This window comes from Penaeus monodon, chromosome 5 (genome assembly GCF_015228065.2).
Source record: "Penaeus monodon isolate SGIC_2016 chromosome 5, NSTDA_Pmon_1, whole genome shotgun sequence".
NCBI lineage: Eukaryota > Metazoa > Arthropoda > Malacostraca > Decapoda > Penaeidae > Penaeus > Penaeus monodon.
In genome coordinates, this window is record NC_051390.1 from 19,048,859 (window position 1) to 19,058,858 (window position 10,000).

Here is a 10,000-nt window from a genome sequence, read left to right on the forward strand (position 1 = left end):
TCCCCTCGCTAACACCACTTGTAAAGATCAACCCCATATCTCTTGCATTTCACACATTACGACACTGTGAAACGAAAAGGTCAGGTTAGGCAAACCGAGTGCAGGCGAGATCCAGACTTAAAACTGGATCTAACCTGTGTTTCGGTCGACGTACACAGCGAGAAGTGATGCAAAAATGAACACCAGTGGATAGATGGATAGAAAACCACAGTTAATTTACATCACTGACAAGAAGGATTACAACTTTTTAATTCTTTGACTTCAAAAAATATATATATATTCGTCATTCCATCGAATAACCAACTACAGAGGCGTTTAATACAGGCTTTGCAAAAAACACTCATCTGTTAGGTACGCATTGCCAACAAATCCGAAGAGTACAAAAAAGAAAGAAAAAAGTAGAAAGAAAGAAAAAAACAAAACAAGGACAGTGTCACTGGTGTTCTGCAGGTGGGTGTGTACATGTCTGTCTACGTGTGTGTGCGCGTGTGCGTGCGTGCGTGTGTACGTGTAAGTGTGTGTGTGTGTGTGTTTCACCCTCGTGAGAATGACACTTATCAACCTAAATTTACGAAAGACCCCGAATGATTCCCGAAAGCATTCCTCCTGATCTCATGCCAAGCAAGGTCTGTCGGTCTCACTGCAGCGAGTGTCTGGCCGAGGAGTGCCTGCTGGCACTGGTCAGAGGGCATGACCAGGCAGAGGAGATACCCGCTCAGGTGCCAAATTGTAACACGCAGACGCTCCGTTGCTATTCCAGGCCGCCTGTGACTTGCTCTAATATATGGGCATAAAGCGTATTTACTGAGTGAGGGGAAGCAGACACCCTCATTGCTTATCACTGCTTCTGTAGCCGAGTTAATCGCCTCCGCGCGCGAATACGCACATCCCCGCGCATGGAGAATGTATCGGTATCTATTTCTGTCTGTACATATCTGTATCTATATCTTTATCTGTTTATCTATCGCTGCACAGAGACACATTTACATGTATATCATATCCATTTATATATGTATTCAGTATCATTAATATATATATATATATATATATATATATATATAGATAGATAGATAGATAGATAGATAGATAGATAGATAGATAGATAGATAGATAGATAGATAGATAGATAGATAGATAATATATATAATATATATATAATATATATATAATATATATATAATATATATATAATATATAGATAGATGATAGATATGATAGATATTATATATATATATATATATATATATATATATATATATGCACATACACACACACACACACACACATATATAATTACACTTAATTACATGATGACAACAAACAGACTTGCCAATTTTCCCAAAAGACGCCAACAAGTTATACATTCTTACAATAACAAGAAACATGATCGCGATTCATTGTTCTTTGCCAGAGACCACTTCTGCGAGCGAGGCAACCCCGCTACGACGCCCGGGGTGTGCGCCTCGAGAACTCCAAGGGCGAAGTCACTGCAGATGAAGTCAGACCAAAAGAAGTCCTGCGCCCACAAGGAAGATTTTCCCGACCGGGCCCACACTTTCACCCAAACCAAGCTGGGTAACAACGGGATGGGGTAATAAAGCTTACTTATACCTCTCAACTTATCGTATTTTTCTTTTATTTCCTTCCTGATGTCATTTTGCTATAAACATAAGGAAAAGCAGGCTAAGGAAAGTCAATAATACTGAATTGAACAACAATAAGAATGCAAATAAGAAAAAGGAGATAGATGAAAGGGACGGAAAAAGAAAATGAAAACGGGCATAGCAATTTTGTCATATCCCCTCCTTTATCATTCTTGTTTTTCCTCTCTCCTTTCCTTTATCCTCCTCTCTCTTTCCTATCCCAGGTTGCGAAAGCTCACTTCATCTTCGTGAGGCTACATGTTTTCACTTCTTCTGACTTGATGGTGAGATGTGACTTTGATCTTTCATAATTCTTTTTTTTTTTTATTCAAATCTTTTCACATTTCTTTTGTTTGGCATCTACGTTTCTTTACGACTCCCTTTTATCTTGTGATTTAGGTTTTATTATGCTTAGTATGAATGTTCCTTGATTCATGAGGAATTTGTGTTCCTTCATTGACATTCCTCTTCGCGTTTTCTTTCGGTAATGCATTTTTCCCCGTTTTCTTTGTGTTTCGTGTTTACGTTCCTTAATTAATCTTCTTCCCATTTTCTTTCTTTAGTGTTTACATTCCCTAAATTAATATAATTATTCACATTTCTCTGTTTAGATTATGTAGTAAACAATTATTTTTTTTCTTCCTATTTTCGTTTAGTGCTTAAGATCTTTAATTAACTTTCTTCCCGTTTTCTTTGGGCATAAGGTTTACGTTTTTTAATTGATCTGCTCCTTATTTTCTTTTTGTTTAGTTTAGTTTAGTTTTTACTTAATCAATTTACTCCTCATTCCCTTTGTTTAGTATTTCCGATCTATTATTAACCTTCCGTTTTCTTAACATTGTGTAATTAATCTCCGTTTACCGTCCCTTAATTAATTTTCTCCCGTTTTCTGTTTCTTTATGCTTAGTATTTGCTCGCCCTAATTAATCGCTTCATAATCTCTCTCCTTCGCATATCCTTCATTTGCATTTTATTTATTTTTTATCTTATTTCCAGTGTTCTTAGTCCTTGTTAATATAGATTCTTTCTCATCGACGCTTGTAATAGTTTCTTCTTTTACTCTGTCTCCCTCCATCATCTGTTTCTCCGTTAAACACCTCATTCGTCCTTTCATAATCTTCATCTCCTATTACTAATCGCCGTACCTTTTCTCTTCTCTTCTTCCTCCTACGTTCTGTTATCCCGCATTTTCTCTTTTCCTCTCCCCCTCCTCCTCCTACGCTCTGCCATCTCTCACTTTCTCTCCTCCCTCTTCCTATTCCTTTCTGATATCCCTCCTTTTCTCCCATCCTCCTCTTCCTCCCCCTCTCTTATCCCTTTTCTTCCCCACCTCCTCTCTATCATCCCTCCTTTTCTCACCTCCTCCTCTTCCTTCTCCTTTCTGTCACCACTCATTTTCACCTCCTTCTCTTCCTCCTCCTTTCTGCTAACAGTCCTTTCCTCCCATCCTCTTCTTCCTTCTTCCGTCCTCCTCTCCGTTATCCTTCCTTCCCTTCCATCCTCTTCTGTTATTCCTTCTTTTCTCACCTCCACCTCATCCTTCCCCTCTCTGTTATCCCTCCTCCTCCCTGTTATCCCTCCTTTTCTCACCTCCTCCTCCTCCTCCTCCTTTCTGTTATCCCTCCTTTTCTCACCTCCTCCCCCTCCTCCTCCTTCCTGTTATCCCTCTTTTCCCTCACCTCCTCCTCCTCCTCCTCCTTTCTGTTATCCCTTTTTCTCACCTCCTCCTCCTCCTCCTTTCTGTTATCCCTCCTTTTCTCACCTCCTCCTCCTCCTCCTCCTTTCTGTCATCCCTCCTTTTCTCACCTCCTCTTCCTCCTCCTTTCTGTCATCCCTCCTTTTCTCACCTCCTCCTCCTCCTCCTTTCTGTTATCCCTGCTTTTCCCACCTCCTCCTCTTCCTCCTCCTTTCTGTTATCCCTCCTTTTCCCACCTCCTCCTCTTCCTCCTTTCTGTCACCCCTCCTTTTCTCACCTCCTCCTCCTCCTTCCTGTTGCCAGTCCTCGAGGCAGAGGCGCAACTCCCGGGCTGGCGACGCGGTATGCGCTGAAGTGTCTCTTATCGGACCGGACGTGAGAGCAGATAAGACGGGGCACTCCATCCCGGCGTGCTTACCACGTGGGCATCGAGGGGAGGGCATGGGGTGGGGTGGGCGGGGGTGGAGACGTCCGGGAGAGGGGAGGGAGAGGGGGAAGGGGAGGACGGGGAGGGGTGGGTGGCTCGGATTACTGCCAGGAACAGCGGTTGAGTGGGCAATGGAGCGGGATCTTCTCTCTTTTTCTTCCTCTCTCTCTCTTTCCCTCTCTCTTTCTCTCTCTCTCTCTCTCTCTCTCTCTCTCTCTCTCTCTCTCTCTCTCTCTCTCTCTCTCTCTCTCTCTCTCTATATATATATATATATATATATATATTATATATATATATATTATCTTTCTTTCTTTCTCTCTCTCTCTCTATTCAGCTTAGGGACAGACATGCATACGTACTCACGTCTGTCTATCCGTCCGAATATCTGTCTTTCTCTCTTGCTCGATCACTCACTCATCGACTGACTGCCTGACTAACTGAATGACTGTCTGCCTCTTTGTATGTCTATTTCTCTCTCATAAACACACGCGCACACGCTAAATGCACAAGCGTGTCGAAATGTATACATACGCATGTGCCTGAGCCAAGAGAGCATGTCTGCGCATAAATATGAGTGAGAAAAGATTATGAAACTTTCCATCGATTGCCTTTACGTACACAGTCGTGCTTCTCTCCCTGTCTCTCGTCCCCTTGCTTTTTTATCGTACGTCTCTGTCGGTCTGTCAGCTGTTTTTTTTCTCTCTCTTTTACCTCCCACTTCTCAGTTTCTTTCGTATCCCCCTTTTCCTTGATTATTCAATATATGTATCTGTCTTTGTCTGTGTCATGTCACTGTAAATCAGATTTAAAACTGGATCTCTCTTTCTCTCCCTCTCTCATTCATCCATCTCTCTCTCTTCAACCTTCGATCCCGTCCTCCTTCATTCCATTCAAATCACTCTATTTCCCCGTCCTTCCCCATTTAACTAGCTCTTTCCTTTCCTTTTTTTTCATCTTTCCCTTCGTCTCTATAAACTCCTCCCCCTCCCCCCCTCCCCCACCCAGCTCACCCTCAAAGGCAGCGCCGCCAAACGTGCCAATTTCTGCGGCCGCTTGACGTAATGAACCCAAGATAGCTTGTAAGAGACGGGATAGGGTTTGGATAGGGTGTTAGGCCTGGATAAGAGGGGGGGGGAGGAGGAGGAGGGGAGGAGGAGGAGGAGGAGGAGGAGGAGGAGGAGGAGGAGGAGGAGGGAGGAGGAGGAGGAGGAGGAGGAGGGATAGGAAGTGAAGGAGGAGGAGGACGAGGAGGAGGAAGAGGGAATGGGAATGAAAGAGAGAGGGCGGGGAATGAGTGAAGGGAGAACGGGAATGTCAAGGGGTTATGTGATAAGGGAGGGTGAAAAGCAATGAGAGAGAGAGGAGAGAGAGAGAGAGAGAGAGAGAGAGAGAGAGAGAGAGAGAGAGAGAGAGAGAGAGAGAGAGAGAGAGAAAAGGGAGGGAGGGAGGGAGGGAGAGAAAGAGAAAGGGAATGATGAGAATGATGGTAAGGCAAGAGTAAAGATAAAACGAGGAAACAAACGGAGAAAGGAGAAACGAAGAGATGAAAGGGTAGAGATGAGAGTATATTGGAGGGGTGGGGGGAGAAGATGCGAGGTGGGGGGGAGGGGAGAAGATGCGAGGTGGGGGGGGGGGAGAAGTTGCGAGGTGGGGGGGAGGGGAGAAGATGCGAGGTGGGGGGAGGGGGGAAGTTGCAAGGTGGGGGGGAGAAGATGCAAGGTGGAGGGGGCGGGAGAAGTTGCGAGGTGGGGTCGACAAGTGGGCGCGAGATATGCCGAGGTGCCAAGTTTGAAGCTTAGCATCAACAAGGTCAGCATCGACTCCAGCTCTGCCTGGTGGCGGCGAGGTGCCAGATGCAGGATTTAAAGGCAATATTTGTGGTATTATTCGATTCTTGTACAAGTAAAAGGAGAAAAATAATTATACAGAAACACACACGCGTACCAACTTACAGACCCACCCTCCAACCCCCACATACACGCGCACAAAACCCACGCACGCACCAGCACACGCACGCAAAATTGCCTATACAATAATCACACAAAAATAATACAATATCAAAAAACATAAACACACATATAAAAAATACATAACACACTATGAACAAAACAATAAAATAATAGAAATAAAAAAAAAAAAGAAAAAAAAGGAAAAAAAAAAAAAAGAATTAAAATAAATAATAATAAAATAAAAAAATAAAAAAAAAAAAAAAAAATATAAAGAAATAGATAATAATATATAAAAGATATATATATAATATATATTTTAAAATTAAAAATCATTTTATATATGAATAAATAATAAAACCAAAAAAAAAAAAAAACAAAAAAAAAAAACAATATATATAATTATATATAATAATAAAATATATATATATATTATAAATTATATATAAAATATATATAAAATATATAAGAATAATATTATATAATATAATAATATATATATATAAAAATTTAATATAAAAATTTTAAAATATATAAATTAAATTTTTAAATAATAGATATATTTTTTATATTTTATATTTTAAAATAGATATAAAAAAATTAAATAATAGATATAATTAAAAAATTTTAAGACAATAAAAAATAGATATTAAATTATATATAGTAAATATAGAAAATTTCGTAATAATATATATAAAATATAAAATAAAATAATAGGAATTCTTTATTTTAGATTAAAATATATTTATAAATATATTATAAATTAAAATTTTATATGATATATAATAGAATAAAAAAAAATATATAGATTATATATAGATTTATATAAAAAACAATATAAAATTTTAAAAAAGGGGAATGAAAACATTTTTATATATATTATATATATAATATATATATATATATAAAAAAAAAAAATATAAAAAAAAAAGCTTTTAATTTAGATATAAATAGTTTAAATTAAAAATAAAAAATATTTTAATATATATTTTAAATATTTTTCAAGAATATATTTTTATTATGAAGATAAAATAATAAATAAAAATAAAATTTAGATAGATATTTTAAAGGAAAAGGGGGAATTAATAATTTATTATAATTATATATTTTAAAATTATATATATTTAAAAAATAATATTTAATATATATATAGATAAAATAAAATAAAAATTTAAGAATGGGAAAAATTTTAGTAATATTTTAAAAGTTAATAATAAAAAATTATATATATTATATATATAAAAGATACAGATATTAAATTATATATATTTTTCCACAGAATATATAAAATAAAGATTATAATATATATATATAATAATAAAAAAGATATATATAAATAGGAAAAATATACCAATTTTTAATCATATAAAATATGAAATATATATAATTAAATATTAATACCAACATATTTTATAAAAAATAAAAAATTAGATATATAATGGGAATATATTCTATATAATAATAATATATATATAAAAATATAATATTATATAATATTAAATATATTTAAATATATAAAAAATTTATATATATTATATTTCATAATATATCTATACAAGCTATATATAAAAGGAAAGAAAAATATATATAATATTATAATAAAATATAATATTTCATATATTATATTTTTAAATTATATTTCATATAATAATTTCATATATATTTTTCATTTATATATAAAAATTAAAAAATTTTAAATATATATCTCATATAAAATATTTACATTTCACATAAAATATAAATAAATATATATATATATAATTCACACAACACAATATATAAAAATAAATAATATAGTATAAATTATATATAATATATTATAATATTTTTATTATATATATATATATTTTCATTATAATATTTTCATATTGTTTTAAAAATTTCGGGAAAAATTATATATAGAAGATATATAAATTATAATATTTTTATTTTTTTTTTTTTAAAAAAAAATATATTTTAAATATATAATATATTTCATATAAAATTATTTTTCATATATAAAAATTATATTTCTTTATAATAATATTATTAATATAAATTATATTAATTTTAAAATTTTTTCCCATATATAATATATTTCATATATAAAATTTTCATATATTATTATAATTTTATTATAATTTTTTTTTAATTTTATAATATAATTATATATAAAATATATTAATATATAATATATTTAAATAAAATAATATTTTTTTTTTTTTTTTTTTTTTTTTTTCATATATATATAATATATATAGATATAAATATAATAATATATATATTTTTTTTTGATAGATATAATATATATTATATAATATATAATATATATATAAAAAATATTTCACACACAAAATAAATAAATTAAAATAATTATATTAAATAAAATTATATAAAAATTATATATAATATATAATATATATAAAATTTCACATATATATATGTTTAAAAAATATATTTCACAATTTTATATGTATAATATATTTTTCACATATATATATGAAAAAAATATATATTCATATAATTTTTATTAAAATATATATAATATATATATTAATATTTTATTTAAAACAATAAAATTAATATAAAATATAAAAATATATATTATATAAAATATAATTATATATATAATATATATATTTTATATTTTAAAATATATATATAAAATATAAAATAATTAAACATATATTTAATAATATATATAATAATTTTTAATAGTATTTATATATATTTCATATATATATATTTCTTTTTTTTTATATACATATATTAGTTATTACAAAATGACCAATCAAAATTTTCCCGGGCGGAGTTGTTTGTGGCAGGGAAGTCTAGGGGGGGACCACGGCATTTTTCACTTAAATGTAACCCTAAGATTCATGAAACGTTTTTTGCGGGGGGGAAAAGCGAAAAAAATTTCAGGGCCCCTTAATAAAAAAATTTTTTTGGCAAAAAAATTTCCCCTTTAAAAGGGTTTCCAAAGAAGTTTCAGATCCCAAGGAAGAAAAGGCCCGAGGAAAGAACGTTTATGTGAAAAAAGTCGGGAAAGGGAAAGAAAAAAAAAGGGGGAAAAATTTGAAATAACGCTAAAGGTTAAAATTAAAATGGGTTTAACATCCCTGTTAAGTACACCCGAAAAGGACGGTTGTTTAAAAGAGGGAGCGTCTTAAAAAAACGGCAAAAACCTTAAAGTCACATTTTGGGGAAAACAATGGGGACAATGTTGTGTGTGTGTAAAAGGGTAAAAAAATTTTTGTTTGTTTGTGTCATGTGCTTTTTTTTCTCTTTGTTTTGCGCGCGCGGGCGTAGGGTGGGGTGAAATGTGTAAATGAGCGCTTTGTAAAAAATTTTTCCCCGGCTAAATTTTCGAATTCGGGTTTTTCCATTAACGGAACCCGGAATCACCCCGGGTTTAAAAAGACGCACAAACCATAAATCAATACTAGAGTCATCCGTGCTTGTCTGGTCGGGCCCATAGCTGGTACTGCAAATCATTAAGGATCATGTAAATTGCCCGTGACTGGCATATAGCATCCCCGGGTTTTCTTTCCTATTGCCAGCGGGACCCCACCTGTTACTGCCCCCCCCCCCCCCGCGACCCCGCCAATGCGAACGCCTGCTCTGGTGCCAAAGAGTGCCAGTTGCTCTGCACTTCTGCTGATTGTGGCTTGAGGTCGACTTCTCAAAAGGCACGGAAATGGTTTTAATACCAAGTAAAAAAAAAAAAAAAAAAAAACGCAAATAAACCGCAAATAAAATGGTAACTCAGGGTGGGGTCAGGTTAATTCCGTAGCAAAGTTCTGAAAAAAAAGGAAAAATTAATCTTACTGGCACTAACTTCTAGGCTTCTTGGGAGAGGTGTGGAAATGGTTTAAATATGAGGTATATAAAAAAGAAAACAAACAAACAAACAAACCCATGGTAACTCGGGGTGGAGGAATGGAAAAGAGAAATTTGAAAACAAAAGTATCCTGAAAAATCTCACTGGCTGGAAATCGGCTTTTAGACTTTTTGGGAGAGCTATGGAAAAAACAATATAAATTAGTAAAAATGAATGAATAAATCCATTCATGGAAACTGGCGGTGGGGTAAGAGGTGAGGGGGGGGGGTAATTCCCAAACAAAGGTCTGAAAGTGTTGAAAAATAAATAGAAGAAAGATGAAAAGTATAATGGTAATAATGATATCAATGAGAATAATAACAAAAACATAATAACAATAATATTTAATAATTAAGAATAAGAAAAATGAGAACACGAAGACAAATAACGAGAAGAATAAGAAGAAAAGAAAAAGAGGAAAAAAAAGAA

The 10,000-nt window shown here is 33.3% G+C and overlaps 1 long non-coding RNA gene across 2 annotated transcripts in view; it reads left to right on the forward strand.

Annotated features, from left to right (window-relative positions):
• Window positions 1–10,000, forward strand: part of LOC119573049 — a 47,698-nt gene that overhangs the window by 22,585 nt on the left and 15,113 nt on the right. Inside the window, exons 2-3 of one of the 2 annotated variants that reach the window (XR_005228758.1) lie at window positions 1,412–1,591; window positions 1,868–1,927. This is a non-coding gene — a long non-coding RNA (uncharacterized LOC119573049). The remainder of the gene's footprint in view (window positions 1–1,411; window positions 1,592–1,867; window positions 1,928–10,000) is intronic. The other variant, XR_005228757.1, reaches the window with a different exon arrangement.